Here is a 27,271-nt window from a genome sequence, read left to right as displayed (position 1 = left end):
AGATGCTATATAAAGATATGCTTTGGTCTTCCCTGAAAATCCCCACACCCGCGGAATCGGGTGGTGTTTTCTGTGGGCAGGGGGCGACTCCCTGTCTCAGCAGGAAGTCATCCCCAGGGCTGGAGGCTTCCTGCATCCTCTCGCCCAGCACAAGATGTGCTGATAACAGACACCCCATGTGGGTTGCACTGCCAGCAGCGCGGGCTGCCAGCAGCGCTATTAGCAAAGCATATGTCTACACTGCCCTCTTGCCCAGTTCCAAAAGCAGAATGCTTCTCAGTGGCTTCTGAGGCTGATGAAGCAAATGCTCTTTCATGTTCCTGCCAGAGCGAAATCTCTGCCTCAAAAAAGAAAAAAAAAAATTCAAACACTACCTGGTTTCTGAATACGGTGTCTGTTGAACCCAGTCTATCTTCATCCCTTGACCCTCAGGGTGAAAGGTGGCCTGTTACTTGTCATCTCTGCAGCAGAGCACTGAGGGCGGTGGTGGGATCATGAATTCTGGGCCCCGGTTTTCCCGTGCACTTGGACAAGTTACTTATTCTGTGTGCCTCAGGCTGTCCATCTGTAAAATGGTGCAGGGGAACCCTTTGTATTTCATTGAACTGTTGTGAGGATGAAATGAGTTAGCATGCAAGGGCGAGGAGAACAGTGCTCAACATCTAGTCGTGCTGTCGTGCTTCCTAGGTACTACCACCTGTGAGGGGCAGGCCTTCTGGGCCCCTAGCTGGGCAGCTTGGAGGCTGCAGCCTGAGGAGAGGTGGTTGCTGCAGGGTGTGCCGGTGAGGCCCAAGGCCAGGGGCAAGGTCAGGAGCACCCTAGTGGGTTTGGGTCCCCAGGCAGACGACTACCAGCTTTGGGATCTAGGGCCCGGGATTTAACCAAGCCTCCGTGTTTCATCTGTAAATGAAGATAATTGTATTACTTAAATCATTGGGTTGTTTAAAGGATTGATTTGAAAACAATGCTTATAAATCACGTAGCTCTGTGACTCATGTACTCAATGAAGGTGGCCAGCGTCATTGCTGTCATCCTTGTCTTTCCCACCTGGGAACCCTTCCTTGCATGAAAGTGACCTTGGAAAACAGAACTTGTAGAGGAATGAGTGAGGGGGGAACATTTGTCCCTTTTCTGCAATAATGTGATAGCAGGTTTGTACTTTAAAATAGCTGCTTGCGGGCACCTGGGTGACTCAGTGGTTGAGCGTCTCCCTTCGGCTCAGGTCATGATCTCAGGGTCTTGGGATTGAGTCCCACATTGGGATCCCCACAGGGAGCCTGATTCTCCCTCTGCCTGTGTCTCTGCCTCTCTCTCTCTCATGAATAAATAAATAAAAATCTTTAAAAATAAAAATAAACAAAATGAAATAGCTGCTTCCATGGGAGGCTGAGGGGAAGACACTGCAATCAAAAGGGAAGAGCCCTTGTCTCCTGGGATTGGAGACAAAAGCCCCAAACAGCATAGCTGTTCCACCTGCCTGCTGTGTGCCCCTAACCCACTCACGGTCTCTCTGTGCCTCCCCACCCTCCCATCAAAGATAAAAGCAGCCACCATATCCTGGGAGGACCAGGGGCTGAAGCTTGTCTGCATACGAACTTGAGGGGGGCTCCTTTCTGGGCAGCTGTGCACACAGAACCCTGCAGACAGGAGGGAAATCGCCGGGCAGGGCCCACAGTGAGCCCCCAAGAGAAACACAGGACTGGTGCTCTTTCCTTACTCCTCCCACCTCCGAGATTCAGGCAGTGGTCCTAATGAGTGACTCCATCCCTGAATTCCCCAACAGGACCACAAAGGCCCCCTTTATCCCACTTTTCGAAAGGTTGGAGGGGGAAATGCACCCCTGGGTTAATTGCCCCAAGACAATGAAAACGTGCTGCCCCCCCCCGCCCCCGAGCAGCTGCTGGAATGCCTCTGCGGCCCACATCCCAGGCCTGGCCAGCTGCCCCTGAGCCGCATTCCTGGCGGGTCCTGGAGTCAAGAAAAATCCTCCAGAACAAGACGTGCCTCGGTGTTCTCCAGTTACCAGCAGGTGGAAGGTGGGGCTGCTTCTGATGGAAATGGTTTGGACAGACCTCGAGTTCAGGGGTGTGTTCCACTGGCAGGCGAGGCCGCAGGCTGCACTGCCCTGCTTCATCTTGTAGAGATGTGCTTCCCTTTCTCATGAAGTCCCTGCTCTTTGGCCTTTCCAGGCCTGTGCGCACCCCGAGTGCCCGGCACAGGAGACAGTGGTGTGCACAGAGCTTTGCTCTCTGAACCACAAGGATTTCCAAAGGAAGCCAGCCTCAGAGGCATTTCCCTTCTGCCACAAAGGCCCTGTGAGCTCCTTTGCATCTTCTCAAAAATGCACTGTCAGCAGGAGGCATGTGGGTTTTGCCTGACATTTTTACCTGGGAATTGTGGCACTGAATTCCAATACTAAATGTAAAAGTTTATAATTTCATTATACATTTAAATTAATTTTCCATTTAAATAATGGCACATTTATAAAGCCTCTTTGCCCTTGCAAATGAATCGAGTGTGACTCACATTTTGTTTCTTGGCCTCACACTCAGTCCCCACAGGGGAGAGGCCTTTAGAGCATCGATGACATTGATAGTGATTTGCAGCCCTTAGCAGGAAGGATGGCTTAGTGACTAACGGACAAGGGGAGCGATTAGCAGGCTCCCATCAGCCTGCTTTACTAGATGTGCCAGGTCTTTCCATGTCTTTATCAAGTGTTAGGGACTGGGTCTCCTAGGAATCTAAATTGGGTGAGGTCTTGAGGTGGTGCAAGCAGAATTCTTACTCTTTTTAAAAACAAGCCATTCTTACGGTTTCTACAGCTTGGCTTTCTATTTACTGTAAAAGCATAAGCCACAGGCGTGCTGGAGCCTTGGGCCTGCCTCTAGCCCCTGGGAGCTCACTGCTCTCATGAGTGCCAGCCGTGCATCCTGGTCTCCTGAAGCCCTCTGTCCCGTGGCTGTCTCTCAGGTTCTGCTTGGGGCAGTCTGGAGGTACCAGGGAGGTGATGTCCCCTGTACCCCAGCGGCACCCCACAGAGGAGGAACGAGAGTGGAAGAGAATACTTGGAGACTTGTTCCATTTCACTGCCTGAGTCCTCCCCCTTCCCCCACAGGATCAGCCGGCTCTCTTCAGTAGCATCCTGCTCCCTTATGCGCATGGACCAGCTTCCTTTCCTTCCCTGCCTCATTTCCTCCTGGGGTTACTCCCATGAACATGTCACTAGCTTCAAGTCCTGTCTAAGAGGATACAGTGAGTGAGCCAGCTGGGCAGGAGAGGCTGGGGGTGGGGGGTGGGGAAGGGGCAGGGGTGGAGGGAGGATGAATGATTCCTAAAGCCACATATCCCTCCAGGCTGGCCTGACCCACACTCTGACCTCTGCTCCTAGGATCCCCAGGCCTCCTCATCCCAGCTCTAGAAGAAGCATCTCAGCACTGTCTCCTTGTGCCGGGGGTGGGGTGGGGGGGGGTGTGGGGGGGTGGGGGGGTGCGGGGATCACTCTCCTTGCCTCTCCCACTGCCACCCCACATTCTCTAGGGGCCCAGCCACTGGGAACACCCCTCCTGGAACCCGGCTTACATTGGTGTGCTGATGCTTCTCGGCGTTGCCTTTCCTCCTCCAACTTAGTTGTCAGGTTCTGGCGAGCTGGGGACCATAGAACATGGTTTTTCTTTAGTTTAGTTTCTTATTCTTGTTTTGTTTGCTTAGTTGGTTATATTATTATTATTATTTTAAGATTTAATTCATTTATTCATGGGAGACACAGAGAGAGAGGCAGAGACATAGGCAGAGGGAGAAGCAAGGCTCCTCAATACAGGACTTGATCCTGGGACCCTGGGATCATGACCTGAGCCAAAGGCAGATGCTCAACCACTGAGCCACCCAGGTGCCCGGTTGGTTGGTTTTTAGTTTGGAGTTATTTTTTTGTCTTCTGTTTTGTTTTGTTTTTGTATCCGATAGCATACCTAGCATAGTCCTGGTGATTTATAGTAGGCACGTCATCAGTACATTTATTCAATGAGCATATCAGCACATATGCATTGAGTGTCCACTATGTTCCAGCTCCCAGGAATACATATCTCCCAACTTAAATACTAGTGTGGGAGACAGACAATTAGCAAAAGTAAAGCACCAGCCATGTGGTATATAGAAAGCATTAGCAGATACAGAAGTAATAAAGCAAGGAAGAGACAAGGATTGGCAAGGTGGGCGAGCAGAGAAATCATGTTGTAAATGGTTTCTAGGGAACGCTGCACTGAAGATGTTACACCTCTGAGCAAAGACTTGAAGGAGATGAGGGAGCAGTCCGGACAGTTATCTGGAGGAAGACTTGCAGGCAACAAGTGCCAAGACCCTGATGACGGCATGGCTGATGCAATGAAGGGACAGTAAAGAGGCTGACATAGGAGAAGCAAGGGTAAACAGTTTGGGGACCTTAGAGACACAGGGGCCAGACCCTGAGGGCCTGGGGTCATTGTCAGGAAATGGCTTTGGTTCTGAGTGAGATAGAGTTTAAGAAGGTTTTGCTCCAACAATTGATGTGATCTGACTCTCAGCAGGCTGACAGCAGACAGTAGGGGAATGAAGCGGGCGGGGGGGGGGGGCGGCGGAAGCAGGGACACCCTTGAGGAGATGAACTGTAACTTCTGGGTGGGAGATGATGGCTCTCTAGTTGGGTACATTCTGAAGGTAGAACCTATTGGATTTTCTGTTGGGATTGGATGTAGGATGAGTTTGTGTTGATGCCTTGGTTGAGGTGGTGCCTGTCAGGTTTTTCCACTGTAAGGTTATTACCTTTCCCTTTGTAACTGATAAGCAATTTGGGGGAAGGCTATTTTGCAATTTGGTGGGGAGAGCTATTTTGCAATTATGTGAATATCCTCTGTCTTCTGGTTTTACCCAGTACTTGAAGCACTCATTGATGATTCCATTACCTGAATCCATTATTACTATGATAGTTATCAAATTGTGATTTTTTTCTAACCCCATCATTTATTCTGTGTTTATGAACTGGCACTCTGTTGTATGGAAGAGCTTTTTTTCTCTTCCTCAATTATTTACTTGTATGTATGTGGACTCACACATTCATCACTTACTCATTGTGAATGTCATGATATATTTTGATGCTCAAAATGCCCCAGCTTTGAGCAGTGGGAACCACTGCAGATTGACTGCTGTGTCCTTCTGACATATGGCCACTATTGCTCAAGCACTTACCTTCCTGCACAGTAGGGTATTCTGGGCTCCTGGTTGTACCTTCCCTGCCCTATTCCTGGAATCAACTCTCTCCAAGGAGCCCTGGTTCCTTTTAACTGAGAATGGAATTTGAGACCAAGACCTGGGTATACAATGTATTTTCAAATTACAGCTTTTGAGTCCTCATTGCTACTGGTCAAATAAGTATTCTTGTAACTTTAACAGTTGAACTTTACCTAAGTCCAAAGAGAAGGAAAGAAACATGAAATTTTAGAAGCTGTCCACCTTAAGATGTTCTTTATGAGATACAATCATAAAATCCTAAATGAGAGGTCTCTCCACACTTGAGTACATTTGGTTATACTCAGCAGGACACAGTGGGATTAACATGCTGTACTCACACTAGAGAAGTTCACTCCCTAGACACAACAGAGTAAGTTTAAACTTTTTTCTATGAAGGAGATCGAAACGTTCTTGGTCTTATTTTCTTCATGAAAATGTTACCTTAACAAACCTTTTGAATTTCAACTGGCTGTGCAAATGTGTTTAATAATCGGAAAAGGGGGCCCAAATGAGGCTGCATATGCTCAGTGATGCACTTCTTTATTATGGTGACCCTGTGGCCGCCTTTGAACCCCTGGCTCTCTCTCTGTGGGTGCCAGGGCCCAGCAGAACGGTCATATGAATAGCATTATTCAGTGCACCAGGTACTTCCACAGATTCTCTCTCAGCAGACCTCACCATGCCTCTTAAGCCAGCAAGTTCGTTGTTACTTTCCAGATGGGAAGGTAACAGAAGGAGACTACATGATTTTTCTTGTGGCATAAATGGCAAATATGGACCTGCGCCCCTTTTCTGACTAACATCTAGCTTGCTTTGCTCAGTGTTTTCAACCCTGACTCCGTACTAGGATAAAAGGACTGGGGCCCGGACATCTGCCTCCACACATGGTTTTATAATCTCCAGGCCCCTTTTGATTAGCGGCAGCCAGTGCTGAGGACTGCTGTGCCACACCGGGCCGGGTGCAGCCCCTCCCATGGCCTTGGGAGCCAGCAAGCTCACACCTCACACACAGGATCTACTTAACAGAGGGAGTGACTGAACAGAGGGTGAAGGCTGAGTGAGGTTCCAAGCTGGAGGGGTGCCTAAGGGACTCTGAGGTCATGCCCGGGTCCATGTGCCAGGCACTTTATCAGAGACTCTGCTCTTTCTCAGACAATGTCTGGGCATTTGTTTAGAGTGTTGGTGGGGGAGGTGGGGGGTGCAGGCGGCAGTGCATCCCGGCCCTGGAGCTCCTGGATAAAGGAGAGATGTCCATTGAAGGCTATTTGAGATTGACTAGAGCAGCACAGTGGGGTCTTGCTCTGGCCTTCTCTACTTCAGGCATCATTCTGCTTGACAATGTAAGTTTTCATTTCTCTGTGCCACGTGTGAAGAACATTCTAAATATGAAGAAGGAACTAAAACAGGAATTGTTGCTTCTATTTCTATCTGCTTTCTCGGTCTTCTGTTACTATTCCTCCAAGCTGCAAGCAAAGGATCTTCTCTGTTCTTATTGCTCTTATAGCTGTAACAGCCTCCTCATGCCTTCAGGATCTTTGCAGGCTCAATTCAGTGTGAATCTTTGCCCTTCTGCTAAGATTTATTGTTATGTTTGTTCTTGGTCAACTTTCCCCACTTCCATCATTTTTGTCTGCCCATTAAAAACATGAACTTATTGGGGGCACCTACGTAGCTCAGTCAGTTAAGAGTCTGATTCTTGATTTCAGCTCAGGTCATGATCTTGGGCTCATGAGAGGGTTCCACACTCAGCATAGAGTCTACTCGGGATTCTCTCTCTCTCCCTCTCCCTCACTATCTCTCTCTTAAAACAAAAAACAAACAAACAAACCCAACAAAAAACATGAACTCATAGACCAGCTACTTCTGGAATCATGGTTTCTTTAGATGTCATCTCTCCTTCCTTCTTAGGTTCGTTTGTGGTTGTTTTGTAAATATTTGGTTTCTACTTCCCCTTTTGGACCTTCTTGGTCTTGGGATCAGGGTCTTTGTCTTGAGTCTTTAGATTTCACTTTCCTAAATCTCAGTCCCACCAGAAACTGGACCTGTGAAGTATGGTCCACAGGCCAAGTTTGGCCCAGATTAGACACAAGATTGGATCGGGCCAATGCCGAATTTTGAGATTTGAATTTGAACTTCCTATTGGCCCCCATGTCTCCCAATCATCTTACACATCTGACTGCTTCCTGCATTTTATTTTATCTGCCTGGTGTCAGCAGACATTTGAGCTTGCAAGCTCTGCTTCAGGCTGTGACTGGGGTTCTTTCCTCTGTAGAGATTGGCCTGATTCCCTGCCCCTGCTGCTGGCCAATTTCAGCAGCTGAAACTCCCACCCAAAGTGCCCACAGAGGGATCCCTGGGTGGCGCAGCGGTTTGGCGCCTGCCTTTGGCCCAGGGCGCGATCCTGGAGACCCGGGATCGAATCCCACGTCGGGCTCCCGGTGCATGGAGCCTGCTTCTCCCTCTGCCTATGTCTCTGCCTCTCTCTCTCTCTCTCTGTGACTATCATAAATAAATAAAATTTAAAAAAAAAACACAAAAAAAACAAAGTGCCCACAGACATGGTCAGGAGAAGTTCAGGCAGCAGCACAACAAGGCACAAGCCCCATCTCCAGCTAGGTCTGACACCCCAGCCATCCTGGAAACAAAGCACATCCAACATCATTCGTGCATCGGCTCCCTCTTAGCCCCTTTCCAGAAAGGTACTTACTCTCATGGCATCCCACACATCTAGCCAGTTCACCCTGTCAGTGCCTATTCCCTTGCCCAACTTTGCCTCATGCCTATATCTCTTTCCTGGAACCTAAGTGTCCCTGCTCTTCTGGGACTGTGGCCTCATCCTCCTCTCTCCAGTCCTCAGGATCTGGATGGAGCCTGGCTCCAGGATGGGCCCCACAAACATCATCTTCTGAGATGCTCCTCGAGGCCCTGACTGCTCCGTTTCTTCTTCCTACAGCCTCTTCCTGAGACCCCTTGATAATCCTGCCTTCTTCCAACTGTTGGCTCAGCTTCTCACTCCCCACCCCCCGACCCTTTATCCTGGAATGGCTTGCAAACCACATCCTGTTCTTGTCTATTGCGAAATCTAAGATGACTAACCGCTTTTCTCCAAACTTCCCAAAATGTCTCCCTCATCAAATAATTATTTCTTGATGGTGCATCATTAAGTTTGAAGCAATCATAGACCTCACCACATCGGTCCACTTCCACAGCTACAGTCGTGTGCAAAAAGAGCTGCTCTATACAACAAGTGCCTCAAACGTTTCCAGATTTCATCAATGAACAGTTGCATGGCTTTTGGCACAATTTTGCTACGTCTGGAACTCTAATTCTTTGAGAATTGACTCTAATGGTTATGCCAAACTTATTTTCCAGAACACTCAATTAACTAGACCATTTCTATCAACCATTCCTTAACCATCGCTTGTCGGCAAATTCGTCTGTTATTATATTCAGCAAATAGTTTACAAATTAGAGCATCCCAAAAGAAAACCTCTGGCACCTTTTCCTACATGGAAGGGAGAGCTAACATCTGGAGCAGGATCACGCACAGACAGAGCTCCATTAACCTTGGATGATGACACAGTCAGCCAAGAGGGAAAGTCCTAGAGAACTCCCGGGCTCTACAAATCGCAGCTCCACAGACCTGCTCGGCCCTGAAAGCATCTTCCTATAGCCATGACTTCAAGTTTATGTTTCGGAGAGGACTGGTACTCTGCGCCAAAACCAGTCAAATTGAGAGTCTAAAATGTTACACCTTTCAGGTAAACCAGCCCAAAGTGCAGAGCCTGCCCTGTTGGCTGCTGGTGCTGTGGGAAATCTCATTCACAGTGGAAGATGACAGTCCCTGCAAGACCAATAAAAGAAGAAAGCAAGTGGAAAGCTTGTCAGGGCCTTTAATCAAGGATATTTTCATTTCCTTTTTTGTGATCATTGCCTTGCGGTAAATCTGCTTAATGCTGAGCTCTCGAAATGACACAGCATGTTTGACAGCAACTGAGTGAGGTTGCTTGAGGAAAATCAAACATTAGGACAACTGCAGCTCCTGGTCAGGTGCTGGCATGGCCAGGACTCAGCTTCTGTGTGGACCTGGCTACGGCCACAGCCACAGGTGTACTCTAGGGGCTGCAGCACCAGCCAGGGAGGGAGGGCGCACACTGAGGCAGCGAGGCCTGGATCCTCTGGGCCAGGCAGCCTTTCATCAGACTAATCAGGCTGGCAGTGCCCAGCATAGCAATTAGTGCTACAGAAAGTGTTACCATATTTGGGCCACTGCCAAACGGATGAGTTTGCCCTTGGCCCCATCATTGTCTCCTCCCCTGGGGTGAGCTTGCAAGGCTCTGAGCTCTTTAAAGGCCTGGTTGAAGGACACTGACTTGGTCAGCAACACCTTATCCATCTTTTGGAGAGTGGAGGAGGGTAAAGGGAGGGCTTGGAGTTAGGGCTCTTTTCTGTCCTCAGAGGCCATTGGGTAGTCCCCTGGTAGATAACAAACTGCCTACAAGCAGCAGCCCAGCAGCTGCCACCACTTGCTCCACCTGGAGACACAGGCCAAAGCTCCCCATCTCTGCAGTTTGCAGACTGAGGCCACCTAAGTAAGGCTTCTCTCCCCGGACAGGTGGTGGGAGGAGGGGATCCTTTCCACCTTCAGATTCCAAACTGGACCAACTAGATGGAAATTTGTTGCTTCCATTCCTCCTTTGTAAGATGAGGAGCATCACAGCTGCATCTCGTGGTCATGAAGATGAAGAGAATGAGTACTTATGAACAGAGGTAAAGGAGGGATGGATGTTTACTAGTAGGAGCTGCTGTAGCAGAGAATGTTCTCACACATGAGAGAGCCAGTCATTCTTACCTGCCCTGGGACTGCTGGTGAATTAGGTCCAATGTGGGAAATCAAGTGCCACCCCAAGCTACTCAAGGAGCATGACCTTTAATTCTCAGGGGCAGATATTTAGATGGAAAAAGCTAAGAAGGCATTTCCCCTACAGAAGAACATTGTGATCATTTCCAAAGAAAAGAAAAAAAATCTAAGATTCCTAGTCGGCCAGCCCCACAGTTTGTCATAATTTTACCTCATTTGAGAGCATGAATACACGTGTGTAACAGAAGAGACATCCAAGCCCAGAGTAAGCACACATTTCATCTGTGGATGTGCTACAATCAAGATGCTAAATGAGATTTTTCTTTTTCAATTAGACAATTTTCCGGAAACAAGCACTGAAACAATGGAGTATTAGGTTGAATTTATCTAAGAGTATTTGTTTTCTTTGAACACCACCCGCCGAGCATTGCAGAGAATAGGAGTTCATTGTGACACAGCTCATTTTTCTCTTGGGTGAGCTAGAATGCAGAGCCAACCAGTCCCTTGAAACGAGGACACCATCCAATGAAAAGGCCTGTGACAGCACCAAAGGAGAAAGAGCACTAGTTCTGCGTTTCTCCATCAAAGCAGAAACAGCCTCTGATTCGCCTGCTTGGAGTCTGTCAGGAAGGCAGGGGTGAGAATCTCAGACTCCTCTATATAGAGACAAAACCTGAAATAGTTTTGAAAGTTCCCACAGACTGTTGAATGATGGGGACAGGAATGAGCCTACCAGCAAGTCAGTTCCACAAAAAGAAGGACTTGATGTGCTGTGTTCAGAGTAACATCCTTGCTACCTGGAGCCACAGTTAGCATGAAATAAATGTCCATTATTTGCTGAAATGAAATGTTTCACGGGGCTGAGGGGGGTAGGGGTAGGGGCTCTTGTTTTGTTTATTGAAGATTATTCTCTCTTTTTTTTGAAGATTATTCTTAAAAGAAGTGAAAAGACAAATTATATCTAAGAAACTATATTTGTCACATGTAATAAAGTTTCCTTATAAAGAATGTATTAAAAATCTACAAAACACTACAAGAATGATAATGAAAAAACAAGCAAATCAATAGAAAACTGAACAAAACATATGAACAGGCATTTCACAAAGAAATATATACAGCCAATCAGCACATGAAGTAATGCTTAGATTTTCAAGAAGCAGAGAGATGCAAAAATGAAAACAAAAAAACGAATCAGAGAAATGCAAATCAAGACCACACAGGAGATATCCTTTGTCAAGTGTCAGCAATAATTAAGATTAAATCTAATGATACCAAATACTGAATAGTATGAAGATAAGGGGATACATTGAAGACCAGAACAGAAATTGACACAACCACTTTGACACCCACTTTGGCATTATTTTGGAAAGCTGAGTATTTATACATTATATAATTCAGCAATTCCACTCCTAGGAAAGAACTTCCCAAAACCCTTGCACAGAAGTGTCTAGAAACGTATACAAGAAGGTATTTAGCAGTGACAAAAAATTATATACACAACATGATTAATGTTCACAACAATGCTGAATAAAGAACAAGTCTCATAAAGCTACACATCTTTTTTTATGAAGTTCATGATAGATGAAACTAAATATATTGTTCAAACATATGAAAGTATTCAATAAAACTATAAACTAAAAAAATCAAGGCAAGGATAAACACAAAATTCAGAATTGTAATGATTTCAGGGGGGTGTGGAAACAAAGATTGGTGGTGAATTCACAGGAATAGAAAGAAAAAATATTCTAAAAGAACACTATGAAAAAACTAAAAATAAAAGAACACTGTGAACATTAATTATGTCTTGTGCATTTCCCTCTTAAGAGCATTATTATGAAATATTTATTTTTTCACTTTTCCTAATTGATTTCCTTTTCCATAGAATAACTGTTTAGAAATAGATTCCTTATAAAAGAGAAAAATTCTAATTCTGGAAAATAACTATGCAGGATGTACTGTTTTATCTTGCCTGACTTATGAATCCTGTTATTGATCTCTAAATGGAATTTCCAAACCAGTGACTTTTATAAAAACTTGATATAGAAGTGGGAGGTAAAGAGCAGGAGGGAAGGAAAAGAAAGACAATTCACAGAACAAACTTGGACAATAACTTTTATGGTCTTCGGCCAGCCCTATAAATCAGTAAATCATTTTCCCACAGGCTAGACTGTCACAGTAGAATTTGGAATCATTCTGCTCATTTTGGAGATGGTTACAAGTGCTCGGACTGGTGCCATGTTATGCATTTGGAAGAATGATTGCATTAAAAAAAACCCATTCCAAGCTTCCCACTGTTCCAACAATGGAAAGAGTGAAGAATGTTTGGACTGATTTAAAATGTGAAGATGTAATTCCAATAACAGGGAGGCTTTCTACCACTCACACACTTCCCCAGATAAGTCTCGGTCACATGCCTAATTAAGTTCTGATGTTAGGTAAGAAAGAATCGTTTCTTCCAACAGTAATTTGTAATATAGTTCACAGAACAGAGCCATGATTACATTAGAGCACTATTGAAACTCCAGGCTTAGCACTTACCAGAAAATAATCAACCACTGTAGAGTAGGTTTTGGGCCTTCTGTTCCCAGAGGTCTGGCTGATGAGTACTCTGAATGACTCTCCCGACTAAAACTAAGATACTGGATTAAATGTTGGAAACTCCTGCCCCCTCCACTAATTTAAACACATTATTGAGCAGGTACTAATTTTTTTTTAATTTTAATTCCAGTGTAGTTAACATACAGTGTTATATTAGTTTCAGTTGTACAATATACTGATTCAACACTTCCATACATCACCCGGTGCTCTTCATAGCAAGTGCCCTCCTTAATTCCTATCACCTACTTCACCCATCTCCCCACCTACCTCCCTTCTGGGAACCATCAGTTTGTTCTCTATAGTTAAAAGTCTGTTGTTTGGTTTGTCTCTTTCTTTCCTTTTGTTCATTTGTTTTGTTTCTTACATTCCTCATATGAGTGAAGTCATATAGTACTTGCATTTCTCTGACAGGCTTATTTCACTTAGCATACACACACACACATCCTATATGTCACTTAGCATGACACACACACACATCCTATATAGGATCCCAACGTGTGTGTGTGTGTGTGTGTGTGTGTGTGTCATATTTATTAGTTTCTCATCAAAACTCAAAATTTAGTAAGAGACACGGCATAGGGAATATAATAAATGGTATTGTATGTTGACAGACGGCAGTGTTGTCTGTTGAGCATGGGATAATATAGAGACTTGGGGGAATCACTTGTTGTCCTCCTAAAACTAATATAACATTGTGTGTCAACTATATGCTTCAATTGAAAAAAACCCTTAAAATAGGGCTTATTAGCACCTGAGTTCAAAGATTATCCTGAACGTTGTATGCAAACAAGAAGTCCAAGTCTCCTATTTCTTTCTAAATCTGCTTATTAGGGCAGCCCGGGTGGCTCAGCGGTTTAGCGCCTGCCTTCAGCCCAGGGCATGATCCTGGAGTCCCGGGATCAAGTCCCACGTCGGGCTCCCTGCATGGAGCCTGCTTCTCCCTCTGCCTATGTCTCTGCCTGTCTCTCTGTCTCTCTCTGTGTGTCTCCCATGAATAAATAAATAAAATCTTTAAAAAAAAATCTGCCTGTTAGTAGAGGAAAAGGGAGAGGGAGAGAAGGAGGGAGGTGATGGGAAGGGAGGAAGAGAGGGATTGAGGGAGAGAGAGAGAGAGAGAGAGAGAGAGAGAGAGAGATATCTTCAGGTAGATGTTCCTCAAATGTTCATGACCTTTAACTTCATCATGTGTGTAGTTCTGAGTGATTTCTAAGACGGAAGGAGGTAGAGACTGCTGAACAATACAGGGCAATGGGCCTTTCTCATTACATGGCAATAAGTAAGTTGGGGGAAAAAAGGAAGGAGGGGTTAGGTAATCAGGTTTTGAGCAGCCTGAAGATGAAACAGGTGGGCAGAGATGGGGTCAGGGGAGGAGGAGCCTGGTTGCTTTTGTATCCTTCTGGTGCCTGGAGTGCCTTCCCCCCAGGGAGCCAGCCCTGGGACACCCTGTGGGGTTTGAGCCCTGGACCTGCCTTTTATTAGCTGGGGGAGGCCACTTCACCTCTGTGTGTCCATTTTCCTCCTGTATGTAAATTTCTCATATGTAAATTTGGGGTAAGATAGCACCCATACCATCTGGATTGAGAGTAAACCCACGTAGAACAGTTACACTGCCGAGCACATTGTAAGTGCTCAATAAAGATTAGCAATTTTAACTCTTTATACCCATTTTGGGAAATGTTTGAGATTCCCTTTGCTATGGTCTGAATGTTTGTGTTCACCCCCAGAATTCCTGTGTTGAAATCCTAACCTCCAATGAGTAGGTGTTGAGGATAGAGCCCTCATAAATGGGATTAGTGCTCTTCTGTAAGACCCCAGACTCCCTGAGCCCTGCTACCATCTGAGGACAGAGTCTGTACTCTGGAAGAGGTCCTCACTGGCACCCAACCATGCGGGCACCCTAATCTTGGACTTCAGCCTCCAGGATGGAGGACTACATTTCTGTTGTTTACAAGCCACCCACCCTGTGGCATTTTGTATTAGCAGCTCAAACAGATGAAGACGCCCTTTCAAACCAACTTCATCTTTCTTGCCTGCACTTTTCATAGCCTTCTGTGCTGGGCTAGTACACAATCTGTTTGCAGGGGGAGCATTCCACGCTGTCCTGTCACCCTGCTTCAGCCCTACTCTGCTTGAAGACCAAGTCCCTAACTAATGTGTAGATGGGATGATTATCCCTTCAGATTCCCTCTCTGGGTACCTGTTAGTTCTCAAAATTACCAGGTAAGCAATATGTAATAAAGTAAGAAGTAAAGGGAAGCAGAAATGAGCCAGATGTTTCCCGGTTGCAACACAATCCACATCATTAAGTGCTCATGTAAATGAAAGTCTCCAGGAATTCGTAAAATTCTAGGAGAGAGAGATTCTACTTCTTATACTGTATATAACAGTAATCTAAAGGTCAGAGTTTAAATAATCCTCTAAATTCAGAAAAGACCCCCATGTATAGCATGTTTTGGGCAAGTTCCTGCCAAGTGTGCAATTTTATGGCTGCTTGAGAAACTCCTGGAAATTGGAGTCTGTATGTTAAGTCTGAAACAATATTAACTGCACTATACAAAGAATAGCATCCTAAGTAAAAGGAGCCTGGAAAACATCAATGATATATTCATGCCATTAAAGACCAGCCCATCTCCTTGCTTTTATTTAGGAGGCCAAAACTGGAGATTTTTAGCATTAATAAGAGAATAGTAACCATAGAAATCAATTTCCATGATAAAGAAAGCAACTCCTTCTGTGGAATGCTTAGAGGTGCTCTGGCAAGCACTTCTGCCTTGAAGTTCTCTCTCCTACAGGTCTGAACTATGTAAAGCAATGGGAATTCTCCAAAAATAATAGGCAATTCATTTAATAATAATGGCAATTTTGATGAAAAGTGAACATATACTTACTGTAAAGAAATGCAGAAATGTGACGGCAATAGGCCAAACCAACCACAATAAAAAGGGAGAACAGCAAAGGACAAAATCAATGTTCAGACTGCAAGGGGAAAGGAAAAACTGATGTGTATTAAAAGCCTACTCTGGGACGCCTGGGTGGGCTCAGTGCTTGAGCTTCTGTCTTCAGCTTAGGTTGTGATCCTGGGGTCCTGTGATTGAGTCCCCGCATCAGGCTCCCCACAGGGAGCCTGCTTCTCCCTCTCCCTATGTCTTTGCCTCTCTGTATTTATCTCTCATGAATAAATAAATAAAATCTTTTTAAAAAATAAAGCCTACTCTTTGCCAAGCACTTATTATACTTCATTTAATCCTCACAACTATCCTATAAGTATATATACTTATATATAAGCACATACCCATACAGTATCTTCTCCTAATTGCTAAAGTAATATGTGCTCCAAATAGAAAAGTTGGAAAATACTAAAGACATATCAGCAGGAAAGTAAGTGTCACCCATTGTACCACACAAAGAATTTGGTGTGTTTCGTTCTATTTGCATATTGTTTTACAAAATTAAGATTATAAGAGATTCCTGTTATCCTGAACATTTTCCTCCATCATTAAATACTCTTAGAAGGTAAGCTCAATAAGGATGTGAAGTTTTGTTTGCTTGCTCACTGTTTTGTTATGATTGCCTGGCACATAGTCAATCGATGCTTGTCCCATGTGTAAATGTGATGGTTACAACATGTTAACCATCCCTCTCTCATTCTAAACATTTTGAATTTAAAAAATTTTAAATATACAAATCTCTGAGCACCTGAGTGGCATAGTTGGTTGGGCATCAAGCTCTTGGTTTTGCTCAGGTCATGATCTCAGGGTCATTAGATTGAGCCCTGGGTCCAACTCTGCACTGAGTGGGGAATCTCTGCTTGAGATTCTCTCCATCCCTCTCTTTCTGCCTCTTCCCCACTCTCTCATAAAAGATAAATAAGTCTTTGATTTATATATATATCTCTTATTAGAATTTCTGATTTTGCGACGCTTGGGTGGCTCAGCGATTGAGCATCTGCCAGTGGCTCAGGGCGTCATCTTAGGGTCCTGGGATCAAGTCCCACATCGGGCTTCCTGTAAGAAGCCGGCTTATGTCTCTGCCTCTCTCTCTCTCTGTGTGTCTCTCATGAATAAATAAATAAATAAATGAAATCTTTAGAATTTCTGATTTTTTTCCTTAAGACCAACAGACATAGCATGACATTGCTATGCCAAAACTTACAAACCTTTCTGAGTTCATTATCCATATTGACAAATTTCTAGAATGTTTTGAGAAGTATCTGAAAGTCCCTATTTCATTCAACCTTCACAGACACTAAATGGTTTCTCTTTAAATATTCCTCTAAATTTGACAGCTGAAATAATTTCTTAATGCATATTTTTATTATTAATAAATATGAACCTATCAACATAGTAGACTGCTTTCCTTATTATTGAAAATATTTCTTCATTAGTTATTTTCCCTTAATACAAGATAGCTTATTTTTCTTCATAACAAGACTTCAAACTTTGATGTTGTTAAATATATCAATTATTATCCTTAAGTTTTTGTTTCTCACTGCTTCTGTGGTTGGAGATACCTCCAAGAAGAAATAAAGCATTCACTTCTGTTTTCTTCTAGTTTTTTATTTCAATGCCACTTTTATTTCATTTGCACATGTGGATTCATTTGGGACTATGATATGAGACAAGTATATCTCAGCAGATAAAGATTGTTCCAGCATCATTCATTTAAAAATTCTTTCTCTTCTGCTTTGATTTGTGCACTCCATTTTCTTCAGATGCCAGAGTTTTACATCAGCGAGGCTTTATTTTAATTTCTTTATACTAATGCTCTAATTGTGTTATTTTAAAATTAAAAGCATTTTATTGTAATACAGGCACATATTTTTCAAACTCATCATACAGAAATGTGTTAATAATAAAAATGAACAGCACTCCAATCTTTCCATCCCTGTGTTTTCAGAGACAAACACTTTTAACCATTTCTGTTTTATTTTTTTTCTGGTATTAACTCTATATTGCTAAAAAAAAAAAAGTATAGCTTTGGTCATTATCTATTGAATTCCTGCTAGAAATGATGAGAATTTAGCACATTTATATTATTTTATCTCCTTTCTCTCTTCTCTCAAATTTCACAGTTTTGTCACTGTTTCTCCTCTGCACCCCCATTTTGGGTTAGCTTTGTGAATTAAAACCCTACCTCTAAATTTCTATAATTCTATTTCCTGTTTCATCAATATGTATTCTGATTTCCTGATTTTGCAGTAGAAGAATATTATTGCCTCTAACCTTTCCTACAGCTTTTAACATCTACCTTTGATAGATCTATTTTACATTGTCAATGCCAATGTTATGTGCAGTTTGCCTCTATTGATAGTTAAATGTTTCAAGGGTTGTCTATACATTGATTCTAATATTGGAAATTTTAGATATAAAATCCACCTAGAACTGATTTTGAGTATGATTTCTTTTTCTCAATATGTATATTCTATGGGTCCAGCTGACACCATTAATTGAAAGGACCATCTTTTTTGCATTGCACTTCAGTATCCTCTTTGTCATAAATCAATTAGCTATATATTTGGGTCTGTTTCTGTACTTTCCATTTTGCTTCATTTCTGTTTATCTCTCTTTGTGTAAATGCCACACTGACTTTTTTACTATGTTCTCATAATCAGTTTGACATATCAGAGTATAAGTTCCTCAAATTAGCTTTTCCTCAAAATTACCTTGGCTATTTCTGGACTTCTGTAGTTCCATACAAGAATTTTAAAATGGGGCGCCTGGGTAGGTCAGTCAGTTAAGCATCTGCCTTCGGCTCAGGTCATAATCTCAGGGTCCTGAGATTGAGCCTCATGTCTGGCTCTCTGCTCCCTGGGAGTCTGCTTCTCCCTCTCCCTCCCCACTTCTCCCTGCCTCCCCGCCCCATTCATATGCTCTCACTTGCTCTCTCTCAAATAAGTAAAATCTTAAAAAAAAAAAAAGAATTTTAGAGTAAGCTTGTTGATTTCCACACACAAAAAAGTCTGCTTTATTTTATTGAGATCATATTTACTCTGTAATTCAACTTGTAGAGACTTGGTATCTTAACAATTTTAGTCTTCCAATCCATGACCATGGTACTGTAGATTTAGGTACTCTCCACAGATTTTGATATTCTTAATTTACTTCCATGATGTTTTTAACATTTTTGCACATTTTTCATTAGATACATTCTTAGATATTTGGTAATTTTGATGTTATCCTAAATGGTATATTTAATTTTTTTCATTTTTATAGTTCTTTGTTGCTAGTACACAGACATAAGAAACATTTTTGTATTGATCTTTTATCTAGTGTTCTTACTAAGTTAACTTATAAATGGTAATAGTTTGTAGCTTATTTTGAATACTACATATAATGACAGTTTTATTTCTTACTTTTTAGTCATTCTATTTTTTTCTTACCTTATTGTACTGGCTAGGATCTCTTTTACTATGTTAAATGAAAATGGTAATGTTAGGCATCTTTATCTCATTCCTGATCTAGAGGAAAACTTTTGCTATATCAAACTTAAGTATAATGCTCTCAGGTTTTTTGTACATACTTATTCATCCAATTAAGAAACTTTCCTTCTATATGCACTTTGCTAAATTCCTTCTTTTCAAATCATTATTAGGGCTTGAATTTTATTAGATGATTTTTCTGCATCTCCTTTATTTAGTTGACATGGTGAATAGCATTTTATTGATTTTTATAATGATAAATCACCTTGCATTCCTGGAATAAATCTAATCTTTTGTGGTTTTGTTTTTGTTTTTATAAATTATTGAAATAAATTTGCTAATATTTTGTTTAGGATCATGCATCTATGTTCATGAGAAAAGATAACCTACAACTCTCTTTCTGAGTTCTTCTGTTTTGATATCAAGATTATGGTGGCCTTATAAAAATGAATTGGAAAGCACTCTCTTTTTCTGTCCCTGGGAAGAGTTTTTCTAAGACTGGTGTTATATATGCCTTGAGATTTGGAAATGTTCACAAATGAAATCATTTGTACCTGGAGATTTATAAGTGAGAAAGTATTTAATTACAGATTTAAGTTTAAAATGGATATTCAAATTTTCTATTTTTCTTTTTGTATTAATTGTGGTAAATTGTATTTTCTTTTTTTAGCAAGTATTTTTTTGAAGATTTTATTTATTTATTCATGAGAGACAGAGAGAGAGAGAGAGGCAGAGACACAAGCGAGGGAGAAGTGGGCTCTCCATGAGGAGCCTGATGTGGGACTCAGTCCTGAACCCCGGTATCACTTCCTGAGCCAAAGGCAGATGCTCAATCACTGAGCCACCCAGGTATCCTGTAAATTGTATTTTCTTAGGAATTTTCCATTTCATCAAATTTGTAAATTTCTTACCTAAATGTATTTTCATTATTTATTATGTTTTAAATGTTTGTATGATCTGTAGTAACTCCCTTTTTTTCTTTTTTACTCCTGATATAGATTGTGTGGGTCTTTTTCTTTCTTTTTCAACCTTCAGAGAACTTAGTCTTTCAGAGAACCAAATATCGGCACTGCTGATTTTTTTCTATTATACTAACATTTTATATTTTATTAATATCTGCTCATATTTTAATTATTTCTTTCCACCTACATTCTTGAGTTTAATTTGCTGGGAGTTATTTTCCCTGGTTTTTTGAGCTCAAAAGTGAGATCACTATTTTGAAAAACTTATTTTTTCACATATAGATTTGATGGCTGTACATTTTTGTTTAGGCACAGCATTAGAGGCATTCAAAATATTTTGCTCTGCCATATTTTTATTTTCATTCAGTGCAAAATGTCATTTAGTTCCATTGGCATTTTTTTTTGATCCAAGTTTATTTTAAAATGAATTGCTTAATTTCCAAATATTTGAGAATTTTCTAGTGATTATTTTTAATTTAACTCTACTGCATAAAGTAATTTCAATTCTTTGGAATTGGCTGAATATTATGTCATCTATGTATAGTGCAATTAAAAAAATACATGAAAACCTAATAATAACAGATTATTTTTAAAAAAGAAAGAAATGTGTTGTGACTTGTTTATGGCCTACCAAAGGTTTAATTTTGATAAAATTTGGTAAATATGACCTGAAAAAAGTATGTTCTATTATTATTAGTTCTATTATTATTAGGTGCACTGCTAAGTAGGTTAATTTTGTTAATCATATTGCTTACATTTCCTAATCTTCAGTTGTTTATAGTTAATTATAAAATTTATTTACAGACTAATTTACATTATTATTATATTTTTGTTTTTGAATTTCCATTTAATCTTCATTTTAGATTTAGTACCTTTGTAAAATTTTCTCTTTAATATTTTACGTAATAATCTCTATTATTTTTAAGTACATATCTGGTAACTATGGGTCTTATTTCTTAGTATGCCTGGTATTTAATGATAGACATTATGATTTAAAAATATATAGCTTTGGATGCTATTATTTTTTTTTTCCTAAGCAGCTATCCCCCTATCCTCTGTGAAGTATCTAGAATGCAATCAGATGAGTTCAATTCAGTCAGGAAGTGAGTTGCCTTGAAATAGAGTTACAATCTATTTTCTAAGGCTTAATGCAGCCTCTAGAGATCCCAAGGAAAAGCCTGGTGTATATTAGGGCTTCCTTCCCTTTTGGCATACTCCAAAATCCAACTTTTGTTTCCCAAGCACCATGACACTGTCAAAAATTCCACTCTGTGTTTCAGTTGCTTCTGCTTAATTTCGCATACTTTGCCCTGCACAGCTTATGATCCATTAAATGCTTTACAGAGACTGGTGATGCCAAATGTTGAGGAAATGTTGGCCTGTCCTCAATATCTGTTTTCTCTGGGATATTAGCCCTTCAAGTCCTGGCTGCTTCAGTGAGAGCAGTGGTCAGGTACAGAAGCCAAAATTTACCCTATGGTATGAAAAGAAAACCTAAAACTTTTAAAATGATTTTCCATTTATTAATGCTTTTTCTATTCTTCTTTACAAAGTTCAGCAAACTCAAGTTCCTTTTTTACTTAACATCACAATTTCTGTAACTTGATTTAGTGTTTCTTTTAGGAACTATCTAACTTTAGTTAACTATGTTTTACTACATTTTATCTCATTTTAAAAAAATATTTTAGGGGTGCCCGAGTGGCTCAGCCTATTAAGTGTCTGCCTTTGGCTCAGATCATGATCTCTGGGTCCTGGGATCAAGCCCTATATATCAGGCTCCCTGCTCAACGGGGAGCTTGCTTCTTCCTTTGACTCTCCTCTCTGCTCATGCTCTTTCCCTCTCAAATGAATGAATAACATCTTTTAAAAAATAAAATAAAGATGTAATTTACTTATTTGAAAGAAGAAGAGAGAGCTCATGTGAATGGGGAGGAGCAGAGGGGGAAGGAGAGGGAGAAAGAATCTGAAGCAGAGCCCTGACTCAGGGTTGGATCCCATGACTGTGAGATCATGACCTGAACTGAAGTCAAGAGTTGGATGCCTAACCAACTGAGACACCCCCGTGCCCCATTTTACAAAATTGATTATTTATGGCCAATTCACTCTCTATTAACCCCCCTCACTCAGTTAAATGGCTTTACAGGTGATGGATCACAAAATCAGAAACAAAAGTCTTAGAGTAGCTTTAGATTCTCTCAAAATCAATTGTTTCATGAGTCTCATGCCATCTAAGTTTATTTTGGAAGAATTTTTTAAAAATCAAACTTTAAAACAACCACTGGGGAAAAATAGGTAATTTTACAGCAATCTCATTTTATGGCTTAAAAACTCAAATCAACACTTGGAAGTCAACCAGAAGTCTTGACTTTCCATTTGAAGAGCTGATAATACTTGTTAAAAATTGGAATATATAAAAGGTTTAGGACTTAAAAAATCAACACATTCTGTAATGTAGCCCAGCAGGGAGGAAACACATAAGAATCTAAGCTAAGATTTTTTAAACCTTCAAGATAAGAATTTTAAAGTTTATTATAGAGCTCCTTTTTTAAAATGTAAAGATTTAATCAATACTCTTCTTTTTTAAAGATTTTATTTATTTATTTTAGAGAAAGTGAGGAGGGGAAGGGGCAGAGGTGGAAGGAGAAGGAGGGAGAAAGAATATCAAGCAGACTCCATGCTGAGTATGGAGCCTGACACAGGGCTCAATCTCATGACCCCAAGATTATGACCTGCGCCCAAACCAAGAGCCAGACACCCAGCTGACTGAGTCACCCAGGTGCCCCAACACTCCCTTTTAGTATATTTCCATGTGTTATTTATCAACTGGTAAATCATAGACTGTTTTGTTTTCTGTGTCCTATCATAAAAAATGGCTTTTTGGAGAGAAATTTGATCAAAATCAAATGTGGCTGGATAACAAATGAATTCATTATATTGAAGGTGAATACATGCCTATATTTTAGAATAGATAATTTGAACCAAACACGACATTACGAAAACTAACATTTGTTTTTCCTCAATACTGGGACACAGAGTAGTATTCTCAGGTCTTATTTCCCAGTTACAATAACATGAATAGATATTGATGGAACCTATTATCTCAGCAATAACACATATTACAACCAGTAATTATTTATTAGCAGTAAAATGTTTCTCCAGGATTTAATTAGAATGCCTGAAATGAGATAACAAAATCTTAGTCTTGGAAGTGATCCTCTATATAGTTATTGTTTAGGGAAATTTTTATTGCTTCACAGCAGTTAAAGATCCTTCACTGGATAGTTTTTTGCAATGAAGGCATATGGTGAAGTACCAAGGTCTTGGAAGGCTGATGTGAATGAATGCATGCAGAAATAGAAGCCAGACTTCTACATGCAGATAGAAATGTTGAGCATGGGGATCCCTGGGTGGCGCAGCGGTTTGGCGCCTGCCTTTGGACCAGGGCGCGATCCTGGAGACCCGGGATCGAATCCCACATCGGGCTCCCGGTGCATGGAGCCTGCTTCTCCCTCTGCCTCTCTCTCTCTCTCTCTCTCTCTCTCTCTGTGACTATCATAAATAAATAAAAATTAAAAAAAAAAAGAAATGTTGAGCATGGACAAATTAATCTACCCAGTTCTACTCTTTCATGATCAGGGCCTAGTCAAACTTCAGGTCTGGACATATGGAGCTGTAGTGGGGTTATGGTGCAAAACTTGACTGATCCAGTGGGCCAGAGCAGACTGTCTTAGAGGATTTCAGCACCGAGCAAGCTAATTCTACTTTAGACTGGACAAGCAACAGAGTAGTCTTACTATATTCTTGCATGTTCTTGTGATAGCAAGGCAAGCTTCTAGTCCTAAAAAATGCAGAGTCAGGGAAGAGCTCAGGTGTGCATGAATAAGATAGGGCTGCAGACCTGGAACTTTTGAGTCACAGGTGTGAACTGACCAAAAAAGCATAAAGTACCAGATCCAGGAATGCAAGGTCAGAGTAGGCACCAGAGCAAGTTTGACTTTGTGCTGAGCCTCCAAACTGATACCTAAAGGCTTCCTATAGTCTCCCTAATTAGGAATGAAATTGGTCTTAGGGCCTGGGGCAAAGTTAGTCTCCAGGCAGCCTGTTCAGTGATCCAAGCTATGGGAGAGGAGAACTTTAAAACCAGGGTATTGCTTCATCACTGCATCACTCTTTACTAGACACCTTTTTATCTGTGGGCTTCTCTATCCATTTCCAGGACTCTTAATTTTGGAGATCAATTAAGAACTAAAGGCAGTTTTTGCCTTGATTACCAGGTATTACTCTTGTGACTCCTAACAAATGTGCAACAGGGGCCAGGCATCTTCCTGGCATGGCTACAGTTGTGCCAAGGTTTTACAGATGGCCCAGGGCTCTGGGTTTTTCCCTCCTAGCTTCCTTTGAATTTGCTGACTGAAGACTGAGTAATGGCTGGAAGTGTCTATGACTGAACTAAAATCTTCATGCTTCTAAAATACTAAGATAAATTTCCTTAATGGAACTGCTGGCTAGCAGAAAAAGATTCTATAGAATTCTTACTTGTACTTCTATCCAAAGCTTTTTTCTCTCTGATTCCAAACTCCAGGCTCTTAGCAGATTGCTTAATTATTTGGAAAAGTGCTGAGCCAGCAGGTGGCCTTGCACAGCCTGGGTCTAACCACACTGCAGCTGAGCACTGTGTGTGTCCTACACAAGTCTGCATCTCGGTAGACTGGCCCCTTCAGGACCATCACACAGCTAAACACATTCCCCCTTCTTTGGCCTCTATAGTCCAGAATACTTGGAAAGAAAAGGTACAGGCAAGCTAGGAGAGCCTGGGATATGGTAAACAGGTATACGCAACCCAGATAAGCATGTTCTTGTGGACAGGTGAGGTTGAGCTAAAGGAGGCTCACCTGCCAGGGAAGAGAAATCCAGTGAAGGAGCATATGTAATGTTCAGATTACGGAACCAAATAGTAAGCAAGTCAAGAGGAGCACAGTGTAGGGGGTAAGTTTGGTCATCAGGTTTTCACAAACCCTAAGTGGAATTTAAATGCTTCCATTGACTAGTGATTGATTCAGCCACCCAACACTTACTACAACCTACTATGTGCTCTGGTGCTGGACTAGATGTGTGTCAAGACCAAATTCTGTCAGCAGAGCCAGGGTTTCTAAGTACTAGTTAGAATAGTATGAAATAAGGAAACTATTTGCTAAGTATAACATTAGGCACTTTCATACTGAGGATTTAACTTAATCTTTAAAACATTCCTGTAGATATTATTATCCTCAATTCTGACAAATGGCAAAGGAAGCACATTTCATGAATCTAGGATAAAGTAGAATAAAAGTAGAGTGAAGGTGATCATCTGTGGGACCTACACAAAATATAACCTGAGTCTCTGCCTTCTTACCTGTAAAACAGATCAGATACCTGTCTTGGAGGATAGTTGCAAGGAGGAAATTGCATTCAGTGGCAAACACTAAAGTCCCTACCAAAGCCCAAGAGGCTGGTAGAGCGCAGGGACTGGAGCCTGGCCAGATTCACATACAATAATCTTGGCACCGGGAAAAGCTGGCATTGGTCATCTAGCTGCAGATAATACGCCTCAGAAATCTAGAGCTCAGCCACCAATCCTGAGAGGCCTGGAAAATCAAGGCAGCAGTGAATGGAAAGCAGATTGGTCATTAGCACAAAGCAGGAGCCCAGTCACTGGAACTGAGGTATGATGTTAGGGAAGGATTGGTCAGATGACTGGTCAGATGGCCCATTATTTCAGCAGGGTCTATAGTATCAGCCCCTGAAAACAAGGAAGTCAACTGTCAGGATTCATTGCTCCCATATTCCCATCTCTAGGAGTTACATCTCTCTGTTCTTCCTTCTATGACTCAGCGACTACTCAGCTGTTTGATCTGCCTCCAGCCTTGTTCCTTAGATCCCAGGGACTGACTGTCTATGTTTGTCCTGCTGTCTTCTCCCCGCTGATGTCAGCTAGGTTTATAGCAAGCTTACTCTATGCTGAGTCATCCAAACTCAAGGGGCCTGAGCTGCATGATGAGTCACCAGACCTGTGGAAGGCTGAGCCTACCAGTGGTAAAAAGAGGTCTCAGGTGGGGAAAAAAGGAACTGTAGACACAGAGTACCAGGCACTTCCTTCAGGGATCCTCTACCAAAGCTTTACAGAACACGGTCTGTCTCAGTCTTGGTCTCTGCTCCTAGTCTTTCTGTGTATCTCTCTCTCAAACACAGAATATGCACACACAATCTTAAGTCATGGATATTGTGTGCTGGTATCTAGGCCGTACTGCTGCACAGGAGAAATTGTTCTTGCCCATGACTTCTGAAGATTATGATTGTCTCCTTCACATGAATATATGAGGGAGACTCCAGCCTAGAGCTCACAAGTAGGACTTTCTCTAATTCCTGTTCACTAATTATATCATAATTAAATTAACAGGGGAGAAAGCTTGCTTTGTTAATGTCATATTTCTGTTTGCCTTAATTTATGAAACAGGACCTAAACTACATTACAGAACTGTTACATTTCTCTAGGTTTGAACTCCAACCCAGAATCCAGCCTGAGAAATTCTTGTCCTTGCACACCCACCAAGTTTGCACTAATCTGTTACTTGAACTCATGTCCACAAAACACCAGCAGTAAAGGTTTCTAGATATGGAATCAGAAAGGATGTGAAGGTAGAGAAGGGGATGTGTCTATGACAACCAGAGTATTTGAGGAAAACCGGGGATAGAAATTATTAAGAAGTTATGAAAATGAGCACTGGGTGATGTAGGGAAGTGTTGAAATCACTATACTGTACACCTGAAACTAACACAACACTGTATGATAACTACACTGGAATTAAAATGAAAACTTGAAAAAATAAATGATAAATACATAAATAAAAAGATATGTGTTCGCAAACATATGTGAAGAAGTGTATGGAAGAAGTGTATGCTCAACTCATTGAAACTACATTGTGAATAAATCATCTTTCCAGCAAGACCTTCTTTCCTTAAGATGTGTTTGCAAATGTAAGTATAGAAGGATATTGCAACAGCCAAATGCTTAACTCATTAAAACTACACTGTGTGTGGGGATCCCTGGGTGGCTCAGAGGTTTGGTGCCTGCCTTCAGCCTGGGGTGTGATCCTGGAGTCCCGGGATAGAGTCCCACATCGGGCTCCCTGCATG

At 41.7% G+C, this 27,271-nt stretch overlaps 1 protein-coding gene across 1 annotated transcript in view; it reads right to left on the bottom strand.

The window, feature by feature from the left end:
* Positions 1-27,271, bottom strand: part of ZNF438 (zinc finger protein 438) — a 410,158-nt gene that overhangs the window by 309,217 nt on the left and 73,670 nt on the right. The window lies entirely within an intron of this gene.

This window comes from Nyctereutes procyonoides, unplaced genomic scaffold (assembly GCF_905146905.1).
Source record: "Nyctereutes procyonoides isolate TBG_1078 unplaced genomic scaffold, NYPRO_anot_genome, whole genome shotgun sequence".
NCBI classification, from domain to species: domain Eukaryota; kingdom Metazoa; phylum Chordata; class Mammalia; order Carnivora; family Canidae; genus Nyctereutes; species Nyctereutes procyonoides.
The sequence above is the reverse complement of the archived record's forward strand: the minus strand, read 5'-3'. Positions and strand labels throughout refer to the sequence as shown.